The following is a 21501-nucleotide window of genomic DNA, read 5'->3' as shown; positions in this document are numbered from 1 at the left end:
GGAATGCGAGCTCAGACCTACAGGGATGCAGAGGTTACACAGCTTTCTGTGCTGAATATGAATAGATATGGGACCCAGATCAGAGCAATTGGGTTTATAGTTAACAGGATTTATACACTTGTCTCATACTTGGGAGCTACTCTCCTCCATGATCCAGCTTTCTCGTCCTATTTCCAACTCTGACACCATTTACCCAGACAATACCTTTAGCCCACCTGCATGTTAGTTGTTGGACTCAGGCAAAAATTAATAAGTCACGAGCCCCTTGGAATAGACCTAAATTAGACTTCCTAGCTTTTACCAAAATCGAGACTCTCAAATATTATCTGTTATATTCTTGCCTTTAGGTTCCTGATTATTAAAAAAAAAATGTTCTGCTTTAAATATTAATGCTTTTCAGCTACAAAGTTGCAGTTGCTACCATGATGCCAACTTGACTTCCCTGGGCACATAACCTCACCAATGTGTCCTGGAACATCTCCTCTCCAGATCTCTGCCCCACTAGGGAAAGATAGAAACAGCTTGGGAGTATGGATCAACCTGCCAGTGACTAAATTGAAAGTAGGGCACCAAAGTAAAAACCCTGTTGTGAGGGGGAGGATGGACATGCGGCTTCCTGGGCCGGCGGGTGTGGGGGTGGGAGTGGGTGGGTAGGATGGGACACAATCTTTTGGTGGTGGGAATGGTGTTTATGTACACACCTATTAAATTGTAGTCATATAAATCACTATTTAATTAATATGAGAGGGGTAAAATTGATTGTATGTCTAACAAAGGGAATTTTCAAAGCTAACCCAATTACCAAATAATGTGATGGTAACAATAGCTATCCATTATCTTCTCAAACCCTAAGACAGCAGGAACCTCACATTTCCACTATAGAGTCTAAACTTCCCCCAGTCCTGGGACCCTAGGGTAGGGCCCACTTTCCCATATGCTTCTCCCAATTCTTATCAAATAAAATTGCATCCATTGATCGCAACCTAATCAACACAACGAGTGCCACCCCAGCATGCTTCACTTCAGACTGTGTCCAGAGACTTCACGTGTGGAATGACAACCCTTCAGCTTCATCACTCAGGTGAGACCTTTCCTTTCATAGTATTCTCTAACTCCATCCCAGGTAGCTCACTTCCTAACAAAGTCCCCAAACCTAGATATAGACCAGGTTCCAGGAGATAGAGCATATGTTCACACATATCCATAAACCAGGGCAAATATATACCTGAAAGCAGTAGTACACTGGAGTTTGCAGTGAGTACCTCCCTAACACTTCATCTCCACTATTCCATCCTTTGGGTCCATGATTCTTCAACAATTTTGTTTGGCTTTGTATGTTAACTCTCTTTTCAGCCACCAGGTTCCAGATGCCATCAGGATGCTGGCTAGGCTTCTCTGGACTGAAGACCCCACCAATGCATCCTGGAGCTCAGCTTCCCCAGAGACTCACCCTACTAGGGAAAGAGAGAGGCAGACTGGGAGTATGGATCAACCAATCAATGCCCATGTTCAGTGGGGAAGCAATTACAGAAGCCAGACCTTCCACCTTCTGCAACCCACAATGACCCTGGGTCCATGCTCCCAGAGGGATAGAGAATGGGAAAGCTAGTGGGGAGGGGATGGGATATAGAGATTGGGTGGTGGGACCTGTGTGGAGTTGTACCCCCCATCCTATGATTTTGTTAATGTCTCCTTTCTTAAATAAAAGTAATAAAAAATAAAATATAAAAAAATAAAAATAACAACCTGCCAATATTCATGTACAACAGAGAAACAATTACAGAAGCCAGACCTTTCAACTTATGTACTCCATAATGATCCTCGATTTATACTCCCAGAGGGATAAAGAGTAGAATAGGAAGACTTCCAATGGAGGGGATGGGATAAGGATCTCTGGAGGTGGGAATTGTATGGAATTGTGCCCCTCTTATCCTACAATCTTATAAGTCATTAGTAAATAAATAAAATAAAAGTTTCTATTCTCTTTCTGACATAGAACTTTGCCATTTTACCATATTCAGCATTTTGGAGGTCCTTGTGCATATCATCCAAGAAGAAATATTAATATAGCTTTAATATGTTTATCTAATTTAGTGTGTAGTTTGCAAGGTAATGTTTACACAGGAGTTTTTTGTTTTGTTTTGTTTTTATTAAAAAAGGAGATACTGACAAAACTATAGGATAAGAGGTGTACAACTCCACACAGTTCCCACCAGCAGAACTCCATATTCTATCCCCTCCCCTGATAGCTTCCCTTTTCTTTAGCCCTCTGGGACTATGGACCCAAAGTCACTATGGGGTGCAGTAGGTGGAAGGTCTGGCTTATGTAATTGCTTCTCCCTGAACATGGGCGTTGACAGGTTGATCCATACTCCCAGCCCACACACGAATTCTTTTAAAAATATATTACTTATTTATTAATGAGAGGGATAAGAGGAGACAAATAAAGAAAGAACCAGACATTACTCTGGTACATATGATGCTAGGGATTGAACTCAGGTCCTCTTGCTTGAGAGTCTAATGCTTTATCCACTGCATCACCTAGCAGACCATCACAAGAGTTTCTGTATTAGTTATGAAATATAATATCAAGGATAGCACACGGAGTTTTTTTCCCCTCTTAATTTGATATTTACTAGTAAAATTCTCATTGGTCTCATACTCCACAGTGCAATTTTTTTAATATGATTGTTTTTTTTCTTTTAACAATTTTTTTTTACTATCTTTATTTATTTATTGGATAGCGACAGCCAGAAGTCAAGAGGAAGGGGGAAAAAGAGAGGGAAAGAGACAGAGAGACACCTGCAGCCCTGCTTAACCATTTGCAAAGCTTTCCCCCTGCAGGTGGGGACCGGGGACTCGAACTTGGATCCTTGAGCATTGTTACGTGCGCTCAACAAGGTGCACCACCACCCAGTCCCATAGTGCAATTTTTAACTTTTTATTATTTTTTGGTCTAGGGGAAATTCTCAAAATATTATCTTCTCACCTGGTCAAAGAAAGAATTAAGTTTTAGTGGAACAATAAATTAAGTTGCTACACTGTGAATATAATGGTATAAGGAAGAGGACATACAAAAGAAGGGTATGGAGTTATACTTGACTATGAGGAAATTAAATATGATCTGTAGGAATAAATAATAAAGAAATTAAATAATTAGAAAATAATATACAACTCAACAAAATGACAGAGTAAGAAAATATAAATATATAACTTTCCCTGGGGAAGACACTAATTTAGCTAATTATTAATTTAATTTAATTTTAGTAAAAAAACCAAGTCCCCAGGGGGCCAGATGGTGGTGCATCTAGCTGAACACATGTCACAATGCACAAGAACCCAGGTTCGAACCCCTGGCCCCCACCTGCAGGGGGAAAGCTTTGCAAGTAGTGAAGCAGGGCTGCAGGTGTTTCTCTTTCTCTCTCCTTCTCTATCTTCCCCTACCTTCTCAATTTCTGACTGTTTCTATCCAATAGTTAAAGATTAAAAAACAAAAGAAGGTTCTAGGGGCTGAAACATATGTCATGTACATACGTTTCATATACAGGCTGAGTTCTCTTCCTGGTCCTGAAAACAAAACCTTGAAGAAATATTTGCACTCTTATGTCCATTCCTAATTATTTACAATATCTAAAAGTGGATATAATTTATATGTCTGTCTAAAGATAAATACATAAATAAAAAGTGAGATATACACATATTACTCAGTATTTTTTTTTAATAAGAAAGTCTTGTTATGTGCCACAACATGAAAGAATTTTGGGGACATTAAGTTCACCAAAATGAGTCAGTCACAGAAGGGCAAATACTGCATGACTTCATTTATTTGAGGTGTCTACTCATACTCGTAGATGAGAAAGAATGATTCATCATTTTTTTATAGCTGAGTAGAATTCCATTGTGTATATATATACCACAACTTTTTCAGTTACTAATCTGTTGCTGAGTTCACTTTCCTCAATTCATCTTGGACAGAGCTTGAAGGAATCATATTAAGTGAATTAAGTCTGAAAGAGATGGATAAATATGGGATGATCTCACTCATGGACAGAAGTTGGAAAATAACAGAAAGGGGAGACAAAGTTGAACTTGGACTGGATTTGAAGAATTGCAACAAAGTCAGAGACTCTGAGGGGCTGAGAAGATTTCCAGGTCCACCGTTAGGGGGCTGAGGATGGGGACATAGACCTTTGGTAGTGGGAATTGTTTAAAACTATACTCTTATTAACTCATAATCTTACAAATCACTATTAATTCAATATTTAAGGGGAAAAATAGACTGAATATTTTAAGTTCTTTAGCTGCCTAGACTTTTGTTCTGAGTATATACTCCTTTAGTTTTAACATTTAAGGATTCAAATTTTTAAACAGATTGAATTTTGACACTGGGCTTAGATTGTTAAAACATTTCTAAAAGGATATGGAAACCGGGTGGTGGGAATTGTGTGGAGTTGTGTGTCTCCTTTCTTAAATAAATAAATTTAAAAAAATAAAGTAAAAAAAAAACTTTTTTCTTTTTAAATACTGTTACCTTCAACCTTACACCAGATAAATCAGAATTCTTTGCTCCTGTTAATATTTGAGATAGTTATTAGTAGACATCATTAAATGGCATAAAGCATGTTGAGATCAAGTATAGTACAGTAAATCTTACCCATGGAATTTTTCAAAGAAAAACAAGCCTCCAACTAACTTGGTTATAATAATGGTGATCTATTTTAAACTCTAAGACATCAAGGAACTTTCCCCATTCTCTTTAAAATCTGTATTTCTCCCGTTCTGGAACCTCTGAGACTTTGATCATATTTCTTTATGCCTCTACTCCTAATCCCTTATCCTTTTATACTGCCTCTGTTGACCTCAAATAAATCAATGCAACCAGTGTCAACATTCCATGTTATGCTGCCACCGCCTTTTTGCTTCAGATTATATCAAGAGACCTCAAGCCTAAAATATAAAATTTCCAACTTCAAAACCTGGCAAGACCTTTACTAACACATAGGGCTACCCAATTCTATTTCAGATGGTATGCTTTCTAACAAAATTACAGACCATAGATATAAGCTAAGGTCTAGGGTACTGGGTACATGTATACGCATATCTGTAAGTTAGGAGCAACTATATACTGCTGGTACTTGTGTGTGGGGGCTCTCAGCAGGGATGAGTCATACTGGCCTCTTGAGTTAACTCTAGTGGCTAACAACAAGAAAAGACCAGGAGACCATCTAGTTGCAAACAATCTGTTTATTGTACAGAAGGCAGGGTTTAAGTAGCAGAAGTGAACAAAGGACATTTTTCACATCTTGCAATAATGATGGGTTTTAAGGTCATAGACTTTCACTAGCATAGACATTCACTTATGCATTCAGTTTCGACAACACACAGGTTCTGGGATAAGTAGGGATAAAGTGAGAAACACATGCACAAGAGACGAGGAAGCAAGGGTAGCAAGCAGGAAAGAGCAAAAAAAAAAAAAAAGGTGTATTTTCACCAGACTTGTCCTTAAATATCCTCATTCCCATATTCCTCATGAGTTTATGTACTATTCAAAGTCTTCAGTATGTTGATGATGTCAGCCTTATGCTAATAACACACTCATGATTTCTCAACAGGATTTACTATGAGAAGGAGAATGATATTAGTTAGAAGGCAACTGTGGTTCTCTCAGACTTCATAGCATTTGTGTTGTGATAGACACAGGGAGGCAGAGAATTCTTTTTTTTAAAATTTCTTTATTGGGAAATTAATGTTTTACATTCAATAGTAAATACAATAGTTTGTACATGCATAACATGCCCCAGTTCCCTATTTAACAATACAACCACCACTATGTCATTTATCACCCTTCATGGACCTGAATTCTCCCCACCCACCCACCCCAGAGTCTTTTACTTTGGTGTAATACTCCAATTCCATTTCAGGTTCGACTTGTGTTTTCTTTTCTGATCTTGTTTTTCAACTTCTGCCTGAGAGTGAGATCATCCCATATTCATCCTTCTGTTTCTGACTTATTTCACTCAACATGATTTTTTCAAGGTCCATCCAAGATCAGCTGAAAACGGTGAAGTCACCATTTTTTACAGCTGAGTAGCATTCCATTGTACATATATGCCACAACTTGCTCAGCCACTCATCTGTTGTTGGACACCTGGGTTGCTTCCAGGTTTTGGCTATTACAAATTGTGCTGCCAAGAACATATGTGTACACAGATCTTTTTGGATGGATGTGTTGAGTTCCTTAGGATATATCCCCAGGAGAGGAATTGCAGGGTCATAGGGTAGGTCCATTTCTAACCTTCTGAGAGTTCTCCAGACTGTTTTCCACAGAGGTTGGACCAATTGACATTCCCACCAGCAGTGCAGGAGGGTTCCTTTGACCCCACACCCTCTCCAGCATTTGCTGCTGTTACCTTTTCTGATGTATGACATTCACACAGGAGTGAAGTGATATCTCATTGTTGTCTTGATTTGCATTTCTCTGACAATCAGAGACTTGGAGAATTTTTTCATGTGTTTCTCGGCCTTTTGGATCTCTTCTGTGGTGAATATTCTGTCCAAGTCCTCCCCCCATTTTTGGATGGGGTTATTTGTTGTCTTGTTGTTGAGTCTGGCAAGCTCTTTATATATGTTGGTTATTAAACTTTTATCTGATGTATGACATGTAAAGATCTTCTCCCATTCTGTGAGGGGTCTCTTGGTTTGGGTAGTGGTTTCTTTTGCTGTGAAGAAGCCTTTTAATTTGATGTAGTCCCATAGGTTTATACTTGCCTTAGTCTTCTTTGTAATTGGATTCGTTTCATTGAAAATGTCTTTAAAATTTATGCAGAAAAGAGTTCTGCAAATATTTTATTCTAAGTATCTGATAGTTTGTGGCCTAACATCCAAGTCCTTGATCCACTTGGAATTTACTTTTGTATTTGGTGAAATACAGTGATTCAGTTTCATTCTTCTGCATGTTTCAACCCATTGTTTCCAACACCATTCGTTGAAGAGACTCTGCTTTCCCCATGTAATAGTCTGGGCCCCTTTGTCAAAGATTAGATGTCCATACGTGTGGGGCCTCATTTCTGGGCTCTCAATTCTATTCCACTGGTCAGTGTATCTATTCATGTTCCAGTACCAAGCAGTTTTGATGACAATGGCCCTATAATACAGTTTGAGATTTGGGAGTGTGATGCCTCCAATTCTGTTCTTTTTTCTCAAGATTGTTTTGGCAATTCTAGGTCTTTTCTGGTTCCAGATAAACATTTTTAGCATTTGTTCTATTATCCTAAAAATTGTGCTTGGGATCTTGATGGGGATAGCATTAAATTTGTAGATGGCTCTGGGTAATATATTCATTTTGATGATGTTAATTCTTCCAACCCATGAACATGGAATATCTTTCCACTTCTTTGTGTCTTTTTCAATTTCGTTGAGCAGTGACTCAAAATTTTCAGTATACAAGTATTTAACTTCTTTGGTTAGGTTTACTCCTAGATATTTTATTGTTTTTGTTGCTATAGTAAAAGGAATTGATTTCTGGATTTCAATTTCTTCTAACTTAGTGTTTGCATAGAGGAATGCCACTGACTTTTGAATGTTAATTTTGTAGTCTGACACCTTACTGTATTTCCTGATGATTTCCAAAGGTTCTTGCTGGATTCCTTAGGTTTTTCCATGTATACTATCATATCATCTGCAAATAAGGAGAGTTTGACTTCTTCTCTTCCAATCTGTATGCCTTTAATTCCGTGCTCCTGCCTGATTGCTATGGCAAGAACTTCCAACACTGTGTTGAATAGTAATGGTGATAGTGGGCAGCCCTGTCTAGTACCTGATCTGAGTGGAAATGCTTCCAGTTTTTCACCGTTGAGTATGATGTTGGCTGTAGGTTTGCTCTATATAGACTCCACTATCTTCAGGAGTTTTCCATCTATTCCCATTTTTTGTAGTGTTTTGATCATAAAGGAATGTTGTATTTTGTCAAAGGCTTTCTCTGCCTCTATTTATATGACCATGTGTTTTTTGGTCTTGCTTTTGTTGATGTGGTGGATCACATTGATTGATTTACGTATATTAAACCAACCTTGCATGCCTGGGATAAACCCCACTTGGTCATGATGAACAATCTTTTTGATATACTGCTGTATCCGGTTGGCTAGAATTTTGTTCAATATTTTTGCATCTATGTTCATCAGAGATATTGGTCTGTAGTTTTCTTTTTTGGTTGTGTCCCTGTCTGCTTTTGGTATCAGGGTGATGTTGGCTTCATAGAAGCTGGCAGGGAGTATTCCAGTGTCTTCAATCTTCTGGAAGACTTTTAAAAGTAGAGGTATTAGTTCTTCTTTGAAGGTTTTGTAGAATTTATTTGTAAAACCATCTGGTCCAGGACTTTTATTTTTGGGGAGATTTTTGATAACTGTTTCAATTTCATTAGCTGTGATGGGCCTGTTCATGTTATCCACTTCCTCTTTACTGAGTTTGGAAGTTGGTAGGAATCTAGGAAATCGTCCATTTCTTCCAGGTTCTTTAGCTTGGTGATATATAGTTGTTCATAGAAGCCTCGTATGATATGTTGAATTTCTGCAGTGTCTGTTGTGATATCTCCTCTTTCATTTAGTATCTGGTTTATTTGGGTCTTCTCCCTTTTTTGTTTTGTGAGTCTGGCTAAAGGTTTGTCGATTTTGTTTACTCTTTCGAAGAGCCAACACTTACTTTCATTGATCTTTTGTATGGTTTTCCTATTCTCAATGTTATTTATTTCTGCCCTAACTTTAGTGATTTCTGTCCTTATTTTTGATTTAGGGTTCCTTTGTTGTTCTTCTTCTACGTCTTTAATATGTGCAATCAGGCTGTTTATTTGTGCTTTTTCTTGTTTCCTAATGTGTGCTTGTATAGCTATGAACTTCCTTCTTAGGACTGCTTTAGCTGTGTCCCAAATATTTTGATAGCTTGTGTCTTCATTTTCATTGAAGTCTCGAAACATTTTGATTTCTTCCTTGATTTCCTCTTTGACTCAGAAGTTACTGTTGAGCTTCCACATTTTGGCACTGTTACTAATCTTTTGTTGATTGTTTAGTATTAGTTTAATTCCACTGTGGTCTGAGAAGTTGCTTGGGATGATTTCAATGCTCTTGAATTGACTGATGCTGTCTTTGTGGCCTAATATATGGTCTTTCCTTGAGAATGACCCATGTGGATTTGAGTAAAATGTGTATTCCAGTTTCTTGGGATGAATGACTCTGAAAATTTTCAATAGTTCTAGTTTATCTATCTCTTCATTTAGCTCCCTTATGTCTTTATTTATTTTTCTGCCTGGATGATCTGTCAAGTTGAGAGAGTGGGCTGTTGAAGTCCCCTACTATGATTGTGTTACTGTTAATATATTGCTGTAGCTCTTTCAGTAGAAGTTTGATGTATTTAGATGGCTTCTCATTGGGTGCATAGATGTTAATAATTGTTAAGTCCTCTTGATTGACTGATCCTCTGAGCATTAAGTAGTGTCCATTCCTATCTTTTTTAATCTTATCTATTTTAAAGTCTATCAAGTCAGATATGAGAACAGATGCTCCTGCCCTTTTTTGTGGGCCATTGGCTTTTATGATAGTTTTCCATCCTTTCACTTTAAGTCTGTCTTTGTCTTGTTGAGTTAGGTGGGTTTCCTGTAGACAGCATATTGTTGGGTTGTGTTTTCTGATCCATCTTCCTACTCTGTGTCTTTTAATAGGTGAATTCAGGCCATTGACATTTATTGATATCAAAGATTGAAATATTTTAATGCCATTCTTGTAGAGTTTTAGAGTGTTTTGATATATGTCCTATTTGTGGTGGTCTGGTTGTTTATAGGAGACCTTTCAGAACTTCTTTCAGGGCAGGCTTGGTCATGATTGATTCCTTCAACTGTTGCTTGTCTGAGAAGGTTTTGATGCCTCCATCTAGTCTGAATGACAGTCTAGCAGGATATAGTATTCTTGGCTGAAAGCCTTTCTCATTGAGCACTTGATAGATATCTTGCCATTCTCTTCTGGCCTGTAGTGTTTGTATGGAGAAGTCTGCTGCTAATCTTATGGGTTTTCCTTTGTAGGTGACTCTTTGTTTTTCTCTTGCAGCCTTCAGGATCCTTTCTTTATCCTTATTCCTTTCCATTCTAAGTATGATATGTCTTGGTATCTTTAGGTCTAGGTTAGTTCTGTTTGGGACCCTCTGTGCTTCTTGAATTTTTATGTCTTTGATGTTGTCTAGACTAGATAAATTTTCAGCTACTATGGCCTGGGAAATGCTTTCTTCCTTTCCTTCTTTTTCTTCCTCTGGTATTCCAATAATGCGTATATTGTTTCTTTTGAAGTCATCCCATAGGACTCTGTTGTTGTTTTCAGCATCTCTTAATCTCTTTTTGAGATCTCTTACTTCTTTTTTCAGTCAACTTAAAGGATGAGGAGGTTGATTTATAGCAAAACTTCAATTAATTATAAGACAGTTATTTCCAACAATAAAAACACATCTACTGAGAATGATTAATAATGATTTGATTATTAATAATGATTTGATTCACTAATGTCTATGTTAGTAGCATATTATAAGTTATTCATAAGAAAAGACAGAATTAAAAATGGATGACTTGAAGGAATTAGTGAAGCTATAACCACACTGTAGTTCAGGAACTTTGGTGATGAGTGTGTGAGTTTTATGCATACACATATTCATGTTTGAAAATATATTCCTAAAATATAATATTAAGTCAATGGTAAAGCAACAATAAAGAAATAAATTAATTAAAACCCTAAAATCACACCACCACAGTATTTTTTTAAAAATCATGAGTGTTGCATAGCTATTCTATTAAATGAAGATTCCAATGGTACCGAGCAGCGGCACACTCAGTTAAGTACACATGCTACAATGTGCAAGGACCTGGCTTGAAGCCCTCAGTCCACATCTTTAGAGGAAAAACTTTGTGAGTGGTGAAGCAGTTCTGTAGGTGTCTCTCTTTTCCTCTCCCTCTCTATTTTCCTCATCCTCTCAATTTCTCTTTCTCTATCCAATCAATAAATAAACAAAAATTCTAATAAAAAATATAAATATTTTATCATCTTTGGCTCAAGCATGGATTTGTAAATTATTTTTAAAATTATACTATTTGAAAATTATTACTATTTTCTGTCTCTTTCAAATAGTAATAATTTTAAAAATAATTTACAAATCTATGCTTGAGCCAAAGAGTGAATTAGACCACAGCACCGAAACTTCCTTCAGTGTTAAGAGGAGCTAAGCTGTAATCTGGATCGAGCACACAACAAAGCAACACCATGTTCAAGCCCTAACATGACATTTTAAAACAAAAATCCCATTTTTTTTACTAGTCTTTTTATGATTTCAAGTGAACATCACTGAATATAACAAAGGTTCATTTGGACTGATTTACAGCCCCACCCTATAGCCTTTTGCCCTTCCCTTCTGGTAGCTAGTAACTGGCAGTATAGACCCAAGGTTTATTATTGACAAAAGAAAATTTATTTATTTATTTATTTATTTATTTATTTATTTATTTTTCTGCCGCCAGGGTTATTGCTGGGGCTTGGTGTCTGCACTACGAATCCACAACTCCTGGAGACCATTTTCTCTATTTCTGTTGCCTTTGTTGTTATTGTTGTTATTATTGTTGTCATTGCTATTGTTTGATAGGACAGAGAGAAACAAAGAGAGGAGGGGAAGACAGGGGGAGAGAAAGACACCTGCAGACCTGCTTCATCACCTGTGAGGTGACTTCCCTGTTGGTGGGGAGCTGGGGGCTCAAACCGGGATCCTTACGGTTAGTCCTTGTGCTTTGGACCAATGTGCACTTAACCCGCTGCATTACCCTACCCTCCATTTTATTTATTCTGCTGAACAGTATCGAATTTGAAGCAGTAGCACATGCAGAGTTGAAAAGTATAATATAGAAGGAACAAAAAGTATTGGAAATTATACAACCTGGAATCAATTTTCTTTATTTTTATCTATGAAATTTTAGACTATTCTTGCTCAGTATCCTCAGACTTAAAAATTTTTTTTTTTAAGGAATAATCATTCTTACTTTGGAGGGTTTCAGTTGACAATCAGCTTAGATAATATATATAACTATAATTTGGAAAATACAATGTGCATATGTAATGTTATATATTTTAGAATGCCTACTTATATAAGAAGAGACTATCTAGAAAAAAATGACAATAAAGTAAAATTTCCAGTTCATTAGAACACCCCATACTGTCACCTTTAATATGTACCAAAATTAGCACTTTTGGAGCTTTAATTCTATGGATTAACTCTCCACGATGATCAAATGAACCAGGAATTCTTTATGTTAAATGTATTGTTGTAAAATAAGCATGTAACCAGTCACATCATTAAAATTAAAATAATTCCTCAAGCTCCTGGTCTCCAGAGGGGCACAATGCTCCTTTCAATTTAGCTACATTCAATGTTTCTAAGAAATATTTCTTGGCTAATGTAAATCTGGAGACCTTTTACAGCTCAGAGCAAGCAAGCACTACCATATCTACTAAAAGTATAAGTTTTTCAGAAAGAAACAAACTGTCTCTAAGACTATGTGAGAACTATGGTGGTTATTAGGAGGTGGGAGAGTGAGGACACAGAACTTTGGTGGATATGGTGTGGAACTATATACCCTGTAATCTTACAGTTTTGTAACTTACTATTAATCATAAGTGAAAAATCAAAAAAGGAAAAAAAACATTGTTTTGAATTGGGTTAATATTTTCTTATTCCTGAGAGTAAAAATAAATCAAGCATATTTTATGTAAAGTGTAAATGGAAAATAATTTTCATATTAAATTTAATTTTTGTATTAAACATTCATAGTAATAGGAAATATTAAATATATTCTATTGCATCTAGTGTCAGGAATGGGCATTCTGGTGTTTTTTGAAAGCCAGTTCCAGTTTTCCCCAACCACTGACTCCCTGAGATCTGGATGAAGAAAAAGAAGAAGGAAGAAGAAGAAGAAGAAGAAGAAGAAGAAGAAGAAGAAGAAGAAGAAGAAGAAGAAGAAGAAGAAGAAGAAGAAGAAGAAGAAGAAGAGGAAGAAGAAGAAGAAAGAAAAAGGAGAAGGAGAAGGAGGAGAAAAAGAAGGAAGAAGAAGGAAGAAGAAGAAGGAGAAGAAGAAGAAGAAGGAGAAGGAGAAGGAGAAGGAGAAGGAGAAGGAGAAGGAGAAGAAGAAGAAGAAGAAGAAGAAGAAGAAGAAGAAGAAGAAGAAGAAGAAGAAGAAGAAGAAGAAGAAGAAGAAGAAGAAAAAGAACAAGAGGAGGAGGAAGAAAGAGAAGAGGAGGAGGAAGAGAAGGAGGAAAAGAAGGAGGAGAAGTAGGAGAGCAACCAAAAGGTAGGAGTGGAGGGAGAGTGCTTTTTGGGAAGACCTACCCTCTCATAAAATATTTGAAATATTTATAAATAAAGCTTTTTTTGGGGGGGGGGGCAGGGAAGGACATTATCATGAGTGAGAACACATGTTCAATTCCCCAGACATCACCTTTAAAGGTAAAGCAGGGCTGCAGGTGTCTCTCTTTCTCCCTTTCTATCTCCCCCTTTCATCTCAATTTCTGCTGTCCTATCAAATAAAGAGAAAAAAGAAAAGAAAAAAGAAAAAAAGGAAAACATGGCCATTAGGAGTGGTGGATTCATCATGCAGGCAGAAAGCCCCAGCAATGATCCTGGTTTCAAAAAATAAATTAAACTTTTCCCTTTGTCCAAAAGATGGAAGAATAGAGTTATATATTTTTTCTGAGATAAACAGAATTTCCTGCAGTATTCCACTATTATAAGGAGTTATTTTTTAGTATGATTACGAGATGATAACTTAAAAATAACTATTTGCTTTAAACACTCAAGGCACATTTAGCAAAGCTTGGTACTAGATATTTGCATGCCTACCTGAGAAACATGGTTTGTCTTCATATCTTTATTTTGTTTTAGAAATTATACATCTACAATCATTTTAATCAGAAAACTCTAGGGCTGCTTATAGGCACTGTATAGCTAGAAATAAACCAAAAGCAGTATTATTGTATGTGTTATAGGCAAGAACCTGGTAACTTTGTACATGGATGGTAAGCATTTCTTCAATGAGAGAGATACTTCCAGAATCATAGTGATCCTGAAATATGACCTCAACCAAGTGTGAACATTTTAGGATAGAGAAGATATATTTCTTTTCTAACGTTGCACTTTATTTTCCTCTTGCCTTTATCAGGACTTGAGATGTTTTCAGAAAGCTAACCCCCCACAAAACAAAAAGGGCTTTATGTGTCTAAGTAGGTATTGATACATTTTAAGTGCAAACTGTGCTTAACATATGGTCTCATTCATGTAGGATGTTGTTGGACAAGCAGCATCAATGTTAAATGATGTTAAACTCCCTAGGTATTAACTTCCCCTCCTTGGTCTACAGGGGGAATAGAAATTGAATAAGAAATGAAAGACTCCATACCCCTGAGCAGTGAGATTACACTGTGCTATAGATATCAGAACTCAGAAAGCTTGCTGCTAATATATAGCTGGTATTGCATCTCAGAAATAAGAAGAATGAGGCTTGAGGGAATTTGGAGAATGAATAGCAGAATTGGCCACTACACAATTGAAAATTTGTTAAGGTATTTGGCATACAATTCAAATAGAATTTTTAAAGACGATTCAAATGATATTGCCTACCTTTTCACTAGTCATACGTAATCACAGTAACTTAGATTGCAATTCAATTCATCTCATAGAGATATTAGAAATATTTCTGTTAATATTTATGGTAGCTATCTTCGCATAATGAAATAGTGGATGAAAATTAATGTTTATTTTTATTTATTTGTATTTTCTATATTGTGAACAATGGACATCTTCAATTTTTGTTTTTTAAGTTGTTATTCCAATCTGTACAGGACTAAATGGTTACCTAGGACACAGAACTTGCAGTGCTAGAAGCAGGGAAGTTCCTTGCTAACTGGATCAGTTGACAATTCTATTTTTTAAAAGATTAAATAATCTCCCAGTATTTTTTCTTTTAAATTAACTTGAAAAAATCAAGGTGAGTGAAAAAAATTCAACCAGGATGCCCATTTTCCATGTCCTTCTGATTCCCTCTTCCTTATGTGCACAAACAAATCTGATATGGCCCATTGATTATATATGTAATTTTGGCCTTTAATCTAGTTTACTTAAGTTTCTTTTAATTTTAGTCATATCTCTGTTGAAAATTCTTAAATTCTAGAACTAACCGTGCGAATGTTCCACTTCTGTGAATTGTGTAGTATAGGGATATATGAAATGTGCTTTCCAACGTAGTTGATTTGGGCAGGTAGAGCTGTAATAAACTTAATATGAGAGAGTGTAATGTGCATGTCCTTATTAAAAACTGTATCCTTTTATGATTAATTGTGAGGTCATTAAATGTAGTTCTATGAAAGGAAGTTCATTTATTTGCTGTTAGTTTCTGCTCCCCCCACCCCCCTACACATACATATACCCTTCTACCAAAAGACTGATATTGTCTGCTTATTATTATTATTTTTTACTTTTTTTTATTTAAGAAAGGATTAATTAACAAAACTATAGGGTAGGAGGGGTACAATTCCACACAATTCCCACCACCCAATCTCTATATCCCATCCCCTCCCCTGATAGCTTTCCCATTCTCTATCCCTCTGGGAGCATGGACCCAGGGTCATTGTGGGTTGCAGAAGGTAGAAGGTCTGGCTTCTGTAATTGCTTCCCCACTGAACATGGGCATTGACTGGTTGATCCATACTCCCAGTCTGCCTCTCTCTTTCCCTAGTAGGATGGGTCTCTGGGGAAGCGAAGCTCCAGGACATATTGGTGGGGTCTTCAGTCCAGGTAAGCCTGGTCGGCATCCTGATGGCATCTGGAACCTGGTGACTGAAAAGAGAGTTAACATACGAAGCCAAACAAATTGTTTAAAAATATTTATTTATTCCCTTTTGTTGCCCTTGTTCTTTTATTGTTGTTGTTATTGATGTCATTGTTGGATAGGACAGAGAGAAATGGAGAGAGGAGGGAAAGACAGAGGAGGAGAGAAAGATACACATCTGCAGATCTGCTTCACCGCCTGTGAAGTGACTCCCCTGCAGATGGGGAGCTGGAGGCTCAAACCGGAAAGCTTATGCTGGTCCTGCACTTTGCCCCATGTGTGCTTAACCTGCTGCGTTACCACCCAATTTCATGTCTGCTTATTCTATGCACTCTTTTGGAAACTGATACTTTGATTCTAGCAAGTTTTTTTTTTAACAGGTAGATTCTTATCAAATTATTATTATTTTTTAGATATTTCATGCTTGATTATAGATCAAACTGTCAAGAGAAAAAAAATGCTCTGTAAACAAGATAGACATAATGCCACATTAATAATTTGAGGGAAAAATATAAGTACATATCCCTTATGCATCTCAAGTATTGCTGAGACCAGCTGAGTTTAATGATTTAAAGACCCAAGATAATCCACTGAGTGGCTGAGCGATTTTAGGCAAACCACTTAACCTTTCTTCCCTGAAGTATGATTATTCACAGAAGGGAGATAATCAATCTCAGCTAATAAGTGGTTAGTGAGAATCACATTATTTAGTTTACATAAATAATTCAGTGTTAATATTAAAATATGAAGTTAAAGCAATTATTTACTGACAAGATAGGGATCTCTAAGAAGACTTTTATGAAAAAATTGTGCAGTCACATTGAAGTGTTCATCTACTTCTGTTAATATTGTTTGTAATGAAGTTCAAAATTAAATACTCATGTATTATTTTAAAAAATATGAACTGATGACATAAGCATATCTTAGTACAATTAAGATTTCTGTTAAATAAATTTATGTTAGGTGAGATAAGCAATACAAAATATTGAATCTTTTTACTAATTTATTACTGAATAGAGATAGAGAGAAATTGAGAAGGGAGGAGGAGACAGAGAGGGAGAGAGACAGGTTGGCCTCCTAAGCCCTACTTTACCACTTGTGAAGCTTTCCCCCTACAGTGGGGACTAAGGGTTTGAACTTGGGTCCTCGTGCACTGTAATGTGTGTACTTAACCAGGTGTGCCACTGCCTGGCCCCTAATTACATGATGTTTTTAGAAGACTGCTCAAACTGAAAATTCAAAGTATTCAAAACTAAAGGACATGTAAAAATGTAGACAATAGAAGCTAGATTGTCCAAGTAAATTATACACTTTATGTAATTGAATGATATTTTAATTTTTTTTTTTCTAGAGCACTGCAGAGCTTTGAGTTATAGTAGTACCAAGGACTTTCCATGGGGCTTTGAGCACCGGGCTTGAAAGTCTATAACTATTATGCTATATCCATGATCCCAGTATTCAGATCCTAAATAAACATGTAAGAATAGATGAATAGGGAATGTAGCTCAGTGTTAAATTGTGTGCTTCACATTTTTGAGGTCCTTGTGCCACTTTTCCTGACAAAAACAGAGTAGAATAACAATTAATGACATAGAAAAATATTTGTGAAACAAGGAAAAAGGACAAAATTTGATGTAGATTATATGGTACTATTTATTTATTATTTATTTAAAACAGAGCACTGTTCAGCAACGGTTTATTGTAGTGCTAGAGATTGAATTTGAGAGCTCAGAGTTTCAGGAATGAAAATCATTTGCACAGTTACCCTATTTCCCTGCCCAATGATATGCCATTTTTATAAAAATTTGCAGAGAGCTAGCCAGAAGTATTTTCTTTCCTTTTTCTTCTCTCTCCCCCCATCTCTCTTTCCCTTTCTCTCTCTCTGTCTCCCCCCCCCCCTTTCTCTCTACCAGAGCACTTCTCAGTTCTGGCTTATGGTAGTGCAGGGGATTGAATCTGGGACTTTGGAGCTTCAAGCACGAGAGCATGGAAATCTTTTGCATAAACATTATACTATCTCCCCTACCTATATTTTAATTAATTTTAATGGTGTCTATCTTCATTTGCTAGGAGAATGACTTCAGTCTGCCTCATATACTTATATTAGTTTTCTAGATTGGACAGAGAACATACAATATTTTCAATTTTTATGAAAAACATCAAGATTAAGTAATTTACCAACAATTTTCTATTTTATGAAGTTCATGGTTCATTTTCTAGTATACCTCATAATATTTGCTTTTAAATAATATCTGATTTTTATAATTTCTTCTTTATAAAGTTATTTCTTTACACTTTCTGAATCCTAAGAATCTTTATTTTAAAGGTTTTTTTTGCCATAAATTTTCATAAAAATAATTTCTATGTAGAATTACTCATGTTTCACTTGTTTGCTTGATTCCTTTCTCAGTATGACTTTATCTAGAATGGGAAGTATTTTATTTTTCTATTCCATACTGCCAATCTCCTGTGTTCTTTTGTTGTACTCAACTCTTCCTGCCTACTAAGAACCCTGTCTCCTTCTCTGAGCACCTAACACAGATCTTGGATAACGAATATTTGTTAATTCTGTTTTATAATGGCATTGTATATATCCACAGATCCATACACTGTGTTGAAAAAAGATTGCTTAATGTAGTTCTGCTCTAGATACTGTCATTACATTGATTTCAAAATATCAGATTAATAGATAACTATTGATATCTATCTATATCTATTATCTTCCTTACTTCCTTTCCTTCCTGTCATCTACCTATTCATCTATCTATCCATCCATCTCTCTCTCTAGTTAGCTATCATCTACCTATCATTATCACGTAACTATTTTTTGAGTATGTGATTTTTTTTTCTTCCTGCTTTGCATTTTTGTATGCTTCTTGTCTAGGAAGATATCGTATTTTTTGAACTTCCTTCTGTATGTTCAATTGTCTATTTTTAATTTTCTTAATCACAGCTAGGTGTTTGACACAAAATAGAAGCATTAAAGTGTGAATTCACAAAGTCATCTTGAATAGAAGTTCCTCAGTTTTCATATAATAAGACAAGAATAGTTCAAACTAGATCTTCCTTGCCTTTGAAGTGCTGTCTTTAATTTCTTAGAAGCAGAATGAAAAAATTAAACAATCAATTTGTAAATGTTTTGTGATTTTACAGACTTTGGATTTGGAAGGATTAATTTCTTTGCCTTTTTCTAACTCAGGTATGCTTTGTGTTAAAATAATTTCAATGCATTTAACAATTCCTCTCTCCATCCCCACTCTCCCAAACCGGTGAAATATTTCTAGAGTATATGATTATTTTTTTCCCCGTAGAAGGAAGTAGGAAAGTTTTTATTTTGTTTCTTTTTATTATCTGTATTTGCTTATTGGATAGAGGCATCTAGAAATTGAGAAGAGAGGGGAGATAGAGGGAGAGAGACAGACACCTGCAGCATTGCTTCACCATTCATGAGGCTTTCCCCATGCAGGTGGGGACTGGGGGCTCGAACCCAGGTTCTTCCACACTGTAACATGTGCACTCAACCAGGTGCACCACCACCCGGCCCCACATTTTTTATTTTTATTTTTCTCTAAGACACCAATGTTTGGCTTTTAAAATTTGGGATATATGAATCACTAGCACTATACCATAATTAAATTAAGTGTGTTGAAATACTATTGAGTGTTGTAGTATAGACCGACAGGACATAGTGGATGCCTAATTTCAGTAGAGTAATACTGAATAATACATGTTTCAATACTCTTCAATACTGAAGAGTATTGAAACATGATACAACAGTAGCACAGTCAAGCATTACCAATTGCTTCCAAGAAGGATTGCAAAACTGATGGCAATACTGTGCCTTTTCAGGTGGAAAATATATACATTCTTTTCTCTTGTAACTAGGCATTGCCTGCTACCTGTCAATAATGCAAGCTTGGGTATGTTGGACTGTGAGCATGAACTGATTTTGACATTAAAAATTTATACCTTTAAAAAAAGATTTGTTTATTTACTAGTGTGTGTGTGTGTGTGTGTGTGTGTGTGTGTGTGTGTGTGTGTGTGTGTCTGGGGAAGAACCAGAGTACCATTCTGGCATATGTAGTGACAGGGCTTGAACTAAGGACTTCATGCTTGAATTTACTATGTCATCTACTGGATCACAATTTATGTCCTTTTTACCAGAGCTAGACCATAAAAACAAATTCAAAAATATTCTTATAGATAACTCCAAATAAAGATAGCAGTTAAGTGAATCTCCAAATTATTAATTGAATTTCTGGCCAATAATAAGTATCCTCAGTGTATACCAATTCAGCTGACCTGAAGGGAGTAGATAATAAGCACATTAAGCTCCACAATGTAAATTTGTTAAAAAAAACAAACAAACTTCCCAATCTAGAGTTAGGCCTGAAAGTAGATATCTTCAGTTGTTAGTAGCTGTGATCTCTTTGCTCAGCTCCAATTTTTAGTTGAGTTGTGACAATTCTGCAAGACAATAGTTAAGATGAGAGACTCACTATCACCAGATGGCAGTAAAGGTACATGGCAGAGATTGAAGCACTGAAAGTCATTTAGTCTTCATAAAGATAGGATCTAATTGATAGTGTGGTTGTTTTATTTCCTTGTTTGTAATAGGAAAATATGTGAAGATATATTTACAAGATTGTACGTCAGACAATATGGATGAAACTGTCGAGAGATATACGGCTTTCTGTACCAGTTCATGCATCAAATGCATTTGTCAGGGCTCTGTGAGCAAATTTAAAATGATGCAGCTTAAGAGTATGATGGTTTCATACATCCCTATGAACAGCCATATTTAAGGCTGTCAGTGTGATGCAGCACAATCTGTATGTTAAAACAGTGTAAAAAATGAGATCAAATGCAAAAAAAAAAAAGAGTGAGGATCTTTGCCAAACAAAAGCAACATAAATACATTTAAAGCATCCTGATGCAACCTTGTTAATTTGGAATATCAAGGAGTTGATCACACTGACCATACAGCTTATACAAGAAACACCATACAACCTTTAATGGATGGTTGTTACAAAGACCTCCTGTTTCTGTATGATTACCTTGAGATGGCTGTTAGAAAGGCTAATAGCCTTTTCTGTGACTGACAGATAGCCCAAATACACATTACAATAAATCACAGAGAAAATCATACCATTATACTGCAAAGTATTGATATTAAAGAAAGGATTTTTGGTGCTGCTTGAGAACTGCTTAAGCAGGAGGCTCATTTACACCCTTGATTAAACAGAGCAGTTGTCAAGGGAACATCCAAGCAGTTGTCATGAGATATAGACGATACTCTAGGAACTGTGATTTTACTTCTGGTTGCACTATCCAATTCATGTGCAATGGAACCTACAACATATTTTATAGATTTCATAGTTGCTTGCTGGCTCTATTAAATTTGTAGATGACTAGAAGTCCTCCTTTGCTTTCTTCACTTCATAAAAATCACAAAATGACCACGTAAATTGAAACTTGCTTCCAGAATCTTCTCAATTTTCTTAAAGCTCTCATCCTATGTACTTTTAAAAAAAATTTGACATATGTGGCACTTAAAATTTTTTTTATTTATAAAATGGAAATATTGACAATACCACAAGATAAGAGGG

The sequence above is a fragment of the Erinaceus europaeus genome, chromosome 4 (genome assembly GCF_950295315.1).
Source record: "Erinaceus europaeus chromosome 4, mEriEur2.1, whole genome shotgun sequence".
Classification (NCBI taxonomy): domain Eukaryota; kingdom Metazoa; phylum Chordata; class Mammalia; order Eulipotyphla; family Erinaceidae; genus Erinaceus; species Erinaceus europaeus.
This window is presented reverse-complemented; position numbering follows the sequence as displayed.